Source organism: Salvelinus namaycush, chromosome 36 (genome assembly GCF_016432855.1).
Source record: "Salvelinus namaycush isolate Seneca chromosome 36, SaNama_1.0, whole genome shotgun sequence".
Classification (NCBI taxonomy): Eukaryota; Metazoa; Chordata; class Actinopteri; order Salmoniformes; family Salmonidae; genus Salvelinus; species Salvelinus namaycush.
In genome coordinates this window covers 25,786,587-25,793,881 of record NC_052342.1, presented here as the reverse complement: position 1 = coordinate 25,793,881, position 7,295 = coordinate 25,786,587, and positions in this window count along the sequence as shown.

Below are 7,295 nucleotides of genomic sequence, written 5' to 3'. Positions count from 1 at the left end.
ATGATCTTATAGACTAGACTGATCCAGGATCAGTCCCCCCCCCCCCAGTCCATATAGTTATGATCTTATAGACTAGACTGATCCAGGATCAGTCGCCCCCCCCCCCCCAGTCCATATAGTTATGATCTACTAGACTAGACTGATCCAGGATCAGTCCCCCCCCCAGTCCATATAGTTATGATCTACTAGACTAGACTGATCCAGGATCAGTTCCCCCCCCAGTCCATATAGTTATGATCTTATAGACTAGACTGATCCAGGATCAGTTCCCCCCCCCCCAGTCCATATAGTTATGATCTTAAAGACTGATCCAGGATCAGTCCCCCCCAGTCCATATAGTTATGATCTTATAGACTGATCCAGGATCAGTTCCCCCCCACCAGTCCATATAGTTATGATCTACTAGACTAGACTGATCCAGGATCAGTCCCCCCCAGTCCATATAGTTATGATCTTATAGACTAGACTGATCCAGGATCAGTCGCCCCCCCCCCCAGTCCATATAGTTATGATCTACTAGACTAGACTGATCCAGGATCAGTCCCCCCCCCCCCCCCCCAGTCCATATAGTTATGATCTTATAGACTAGACTGATCCAGGATAGACTAGACTAGACTGATCCAGGACTGATCCAGGATCAGTCCCCCCCCCCCCCCCCCCCAGTCCATATAGTTATGATCTACTAGACTGATCCAGGATCAGTTCCCCCCCCCAGTCCATATAGTTATGATCTCAAAGACTGATCCAGGATCAGTTCCCCCCCCCAGTACATATAGTTATGATCTTATAGACTAGACTGATCCAGGATCAGTTCCCCCCCCCAGTCCATATAGTTATGATCTTATAGATTTGACTGATCCAGGATCAGTTCCCCCCCAGTACATATAGTTATGATCTTATAGACTAGACTGATCCAGGATCAGTTCCCCCCCCAGTCCATATAGTTATGATCTTATAGACTAGTCTGATCCAGGATCAGTTCCCCCCCCCCCCAGTCCATATAGTTATGATCTTATAGACTAGTCTGATCCAGGATCAGTCCCCCCCCCCCCCCCCCCAGTCCAGATAGTTATGATCTTATAGACTAGACTGATCCAGGATCAGAACTCCTCCTCTGAAAGACTTTGTGAATATGGGGCCCAATGTGTATCAAACAGTTTCATAGTTTGTTTGTTTTTTTTGGTGGGATTTGGATGTCTGTGTTTTATTTTAACTAGAGAAGAGAAACTTAATTCAGCAGAGACGCTATCAATTTACAAGGAGAAAATAATACATTTGAGTTTTATTAAAAGTTTTTTAAAAATGTGGTGTCTGTTGTGATTTGGGAGTGGATGGTCAAGCATTAACACACACACGGACATACAGAAACACACACACGGCACAGGACAATACATTGGTGTCACAAGGGCAGCAGCACAACACCATTCATTAGTGCACACAATACCAGTCAAAAGTTTTAGAACACCTACTCATTCAAGGGTTTTTCTTTATTTGTACTATTTTCTACATTGTTGAATAATAGTGAAGACATCAAAACTATGAAATAACACACATGGAATCATGTAGTAACCAAAACAAGTCCAAATATTTGAGATTCTTCAAAGTAGACACCCTTTGCCTTGACAGCTTTGCACACTCTTGGCATTCTCTCAACCAGCTTCACCTGGAATGCTTTTCCAACAGTCTTGAAGGAGTTCCCACATATGCTGAGCACTTGTTGGCTGCTTTTCCTTCACTCTGCGGTCCAACTCAACCCAAACCATCTCAATTGGGTTGGGCTCAGGTGATTGTGGAGGCCAGGTCATCTGATGCAGCACTCCATCACTCTCCTTCTTGGTCAAATAGCCCTTATGCCGCCTGGAGGTGTGCTGGGTCATTGTCCTGTTGAAAAACAAATGATTGTCCCACTAAGCGCAAACCAGATGGGATGGCGTATCGCTGTAGGAATTTTTCTGTAAAGATCTGAGACACGATTGTGTCGAGGCAAAGATCTGGGGAAGGGTACCAAAACATTTCTGCAGCATTGAAGCTGGCCGCCCGGCCAAACTGAGCAATCGGGAGAAGGGCTTTGGTCAGGGAGGTGACCAAGAACCTGATGGTCCCTTTGACAGAGCTCCAGAGTTCTGTCAAGGTGGGAGAACCTTCCAGAAGGATAACCATCTCTGCTGTACTCCCCCAATCGGGTATTTATGGTAGAGTGGCTAGATGGAAGTCACTCCTCCAGTAAAAGGCACATGACAGCCTGCTTGGAGTTTGCCCAAAGGCACCTGTAGACTGACCGTGAGCAGTAAGATTCTCTGGTGTGATGAAACTGAGATTGAACTCTTTGGCCTGAATGCCAAGTGTCACGTCTGGAGGAAACCTGGCACCATCCTTACGGGGATGCAGGAGTGGCTTCAGGACAAGTCTCTGAATGTCCTTGAGTGGCCCAGCCAGAGCCCGGACTTGAACCCGATCGAACATCTCTGGAGAGACCTGAAAATAGCTGTGCCAGCGACACTCCCCATCCAACCTGACAGAGCTTGAGAGGATCTGCAGAGAAGAAATGGAGAAACTCCCCAAATACAGGTGTGCCAAGCTTGAAGTTTCATACCCAAGAAGATTTGAGGCTGTAATCGCTGCCATAGGTGCTGAAGTGAAGGGTTTGAATACTAATGTAAATGTGATATTTCAGTTTTTATTTATTTATAAATTAGCAAAAATGTCTTACCCTGATTTTGCTTTGTCATTATGGGGCATTGTGTGTAGATTGATAATAAAAATAAAAAAACAACATCTTAATCCATTTTAGAATAAGGCTGTAACCTAATAAAATGTGGAAAAAGTGAAGGGGTCTGAATACTTTCCGAAGATAAGTTTAAGTCAGAAATACATTATTTAATTATTTGTCATTTGATTTTCCCAAAAAATGCTACTTAGTCGAATAAGGCGGATGTTCAGCGTTTTGCAACAAAACCTGATTATTTGTCTCTGAAATTAAACCCATGTAGTGATAGATTATAAAACATGTAATTTAACAACTAACAAAAACACCAATCATACTTTTTTAAATTTCACAATAGCTCATTTACCAAAAATGTTTAGTGATTTGGAATAAAACTCATGTTTACAGTTGAAGTCAGACGTTTACATACACCTTAGGCAAATACATTTAAACTCAGTTCTTCACAATTCCTGACATTTAATCCTTGTAAAAATTCCCTGTCTTAGGTCAGTTAGGATCACCACTTTATTTTAAGAATGTGAAATGTCAGAATAATAGTAGAGAGAATGATTTATTTCAGCTTTTATTTATTTCATAACATTCCCATTTGGTCAGAAGTTTACATACACTCAATTAGTATTTGGTAGCATTGCCTTTAAATTGTTTAACTTGGGTCAAACGTTTCGGGAAGCCTTCCACAAGCTTCCCACAATAAGTTGGGTGAATTTTGGCCCATTCCTCCTCCCAGAGCTGGTGTAACTGAGTCAGGTTTGTAGGCCTCCTTGCTCACACACACTTTTTCAGTTCTGCCAACAAATGTTCTATAGGATTGAGGTCAGGGCTTTGTGATGGCCACTCCAATACCTTGACGTTGTTGTCCTTAAGCCATTTTGCCACAACTTTGAAAGTATGCTTGGGGTCATTGTCCATTTGGAAGACCCATTTGCGACCAGGCTTTAACTTCCTGACTGATGTCTTGAGATGCTGCTTCAATATATCCACATAATTTTCCTGCCTCATGTTGCCATCTATTTTGTGAAGTGCACCAGTCCCTCCTGTAGCAAAGCACCCCCACAACATGATGTTGCCACCCCCTTGCTTCACAGTTGGGATGGTGTTCTTCGGCTTGCAAGCCTCCCCCATTTTCCTCCAAACATAACGATGGTCATTATGGCCAAACAGTTCTATTTTTGTTTCATCAGACCAGAGGACATTTCTCCAAAAAGTACAGTCTTTGTCCCCATGTGCAGTTGCAAACCGTAGTCTGGCTTTTTTAGGGCGGTTTTGGAGCAGTGGCTTCTTCCTTGCTAAGCGGCCTTTTAGGTTATGTCGATATAGGACTCGTTTTACTGTGGACATAGATACTTTGTACCTGTTTCCTCCAGCATCTTCACAAGGTCCTTTCCCGTTGTTCTGGGATTGAGTTGCACTTTTCGCACCAAAGTACGTTAATCTCTAGGAGACAGGACGCATCTCCCATGGTGTTTATACTTGCGTACTATTGTTTGTGCAGATGAACGTGGTCCCTTCAGGCGTTTGGAAATGGCTCCCAAGGATGAACCAGACTTGGTCTAGGCTGATTTCTTTTGATTTTCCCATGATGTCAAACAACGAGGCACTGAGTTTGAAGGTAGGCCTTGAAATACATCCACAGGTACACCTCCAATTGACTCAATGATGTCAATTAGCCTATCAGAAGCTTCTAAAGCCATGACATAATTTTCTGGGATTTTCCAAGCTGTTTAAAGAAACAGTCAACTTAGTGTATGTAAACTTCTCACCCACTGGAATTGTGATACAGTGAATTCTAAGAGAAATAATCTGTCTAAACAATTGTTGGAAAAATTACTTGTGTCATGCACAAAGTAGATGTCCTAACCGACTTGCCAAAAAATGAGGTTGAAAAATTAGTTTTACTGACTCCAACCTAAGTGTATGTAAACTTCCGACTTGAACTGTATATATGTGTATATACACTGCTCAAAAAAATAAAGGGAACACTTAAACAACACAATGTAACTCCAAGTCAATCACACTTCTGTGAAATCAAACTGTCCACTTAGGAAGCAACACTGATTGACAATACATTTCACATGCTGTTGTGCAAATGGAATAGACAAAAGGTGGAAATTATAGGCAATTAGCAAGACACCCCCAATAAAGGAGTGGTTCTGCAGGTGGTGACCACAGACCACTTCTCAGTTCCTATGCTTCCTGGCTGATGTTTTGGTCACTTTTGAATGCTGGCGGTGCTTTCACTCTAGTGGTAGCATGAGACGGAGTCTACAACCCACACAAGTGGCTCAGGTAGTGCAGCTCATCCAGGATGGCACATCAATGCGAGCTGTGGCAAGAAGGTTTGCTGTGTCTGTCAGCGTAGTGTCCAGAGCATGGAGGCGCTACCAGGAGACAGGCCAGTACATCAGGAGACGTGGAGGAGGCCGTAGGAGGGCAACAACCCAGCAGCAGGACCGCTACCTCCGCCTTTGTGCAAGGAGGAGCACTGCCAGAGCCCTGCTAAATGACCTCCAGCAGAGGTGTGTAACCAGCCGTCATGTCAGCTCCGTCCACCAGGGACGTTTTCTGTATGACATCATTTGCATTCTGTGTATATGTAATTCTGTGTGATTGGTTAGGTATTTAGTAAAAAAATAATTAAACCCAAATTTGTATTGCTGATTCAACTTGTTAGCCAGGGTTCGTGAAGATAACCAAGAACTTACAACTTTCAGATTAGACTGAAATAAGGTGACGATTAATAGACTGCTATTGATGTAAAATATGACTAGGTCTTTAAGAGTTTATTTGGAAGATAACTCTATAAACACTCTTTCGTGGTGCCCCGACTTTCTAGTTAATTACATTTATATGATTAGCTCAATCAGGTAATATTAATTACAGAGAAAGGATTTTATAGAATAGCATGTCATCTCACTTAATCCGGCATAGCCAAAGACACAACATATATATATATATATATATATATATATATATATATATATATATATATATACACACATGCACCCACCTGTGGTGCTGTGCACCTTGCATATGGTATTTCCCATAGCTGTTTAATTAGTGGTATCCTACCATAATAAACTGTTTTCTGGGAGACACAGCTTGTAAAACCTCAACACAAGTTCCCCGGATGTTTCTGGATTCCTGCTATATTGTGTGTTCCAGACAGGTTCCAGATTCCATTCTAAGAATGATGGAACTTTGTGAGAGTTCTATGGAAGTTCCATTAAGCCAGATCACACGGTGTGTCACAGGGGGACCAGGAACTAGCTTGGCTAACTCTCATGCATCGCTGGAAGTTGGATTCAGCTCAGATAACCAACCATCCATAACCAACCATCACTACAGTCAGCTCAGATAACCAACCATCACTACAGAGTCAGTTCAGTTAACCAACCATCACTACAGTCAGCTCAGATAACCAACCATCACTACAGAGTCAGTTCAGTTAACCAACCATCACTACAGAGTCAGCTCAGATAACCAACCATCCATAACCAACCGTCACTACAGTCAGCTCAGATAACCAACCATCACTACAGTCAGCTCAGATAACCAACCATCACTACAGTCAGCTCAGATAACCAACCATCCATAACCAACCGTCACTACAGTCAGCTCAGATAACCAACCATCACTACAGTCAGCTCAGATAACCAACCATCCATAACGAACCGTCACTACAGTCAGCTCAGATAACCAACCATCACTACAGTCAGCTCAGATAACCAACCATCACTACAGAGTCAGCTCAGTTAACCAACCATCACTACAGTCAGCTCAGTTAACCAACCATCACTACAGAGTCAGTTCAGTTAACCAACCATCACTACAGAGTCAGTTCAGTTAACCAACCATCACTACAGAGTCAGTTCAGATAACCAACCGTCACTACAGTCAGCTCAGATAACCAGCCATCACTACAGAGTCAGTTCAGTTAACCAACCATCACTACAGAGTCAGCTCAGATAACCATCCATCCATAACCAACCGTCACTACAGTCAGCTCAGATAACCAACCGTCACTACAGTCAGCTCAGATAACCAACCATCACTAGTCAGCTCAGATAGACCAACCATCCATAACCAACCGTCACTACAGTCAGCTCAGTTAACCAACCATCACTACAGAGAGCTCAGATAACCAACCATCCATAACCAACCGTGACTACAGAATCATGTGACATCACTAAACGTTGTCATTGGCTCACCGACTGACTTTTCTTTTTAGGAAACTGTCTCCCTCTCATCCCCCTAATCAGCCTCTGTCTTTGTGTGTCCCTGTCTCCCTCTCATCCCCCTAATCAGCCTCTGTCTTTGTGTGTCCCTGTCTCCCTCTCATCCCCCTAATCAGCCTCTGTCTTTGTGTGTCCCTGTCTCCCTCTCATCCCCCTAATCAGCCTCTGTCTTTGTGTGTCCCTGTCTCCCTCTCATCCCCCTAATCAGCCTCTGTCTTTGTGTGTCCCTGTCTCCCTCTCATCCCCCTAATCAGCCTCTGTCTTTGTGTGTCCCTGTCTCCCTCTCATCCCCCTAATCAGCCTCTGTCTTTGTGTGTCCCTGTCTCCCTCTCATC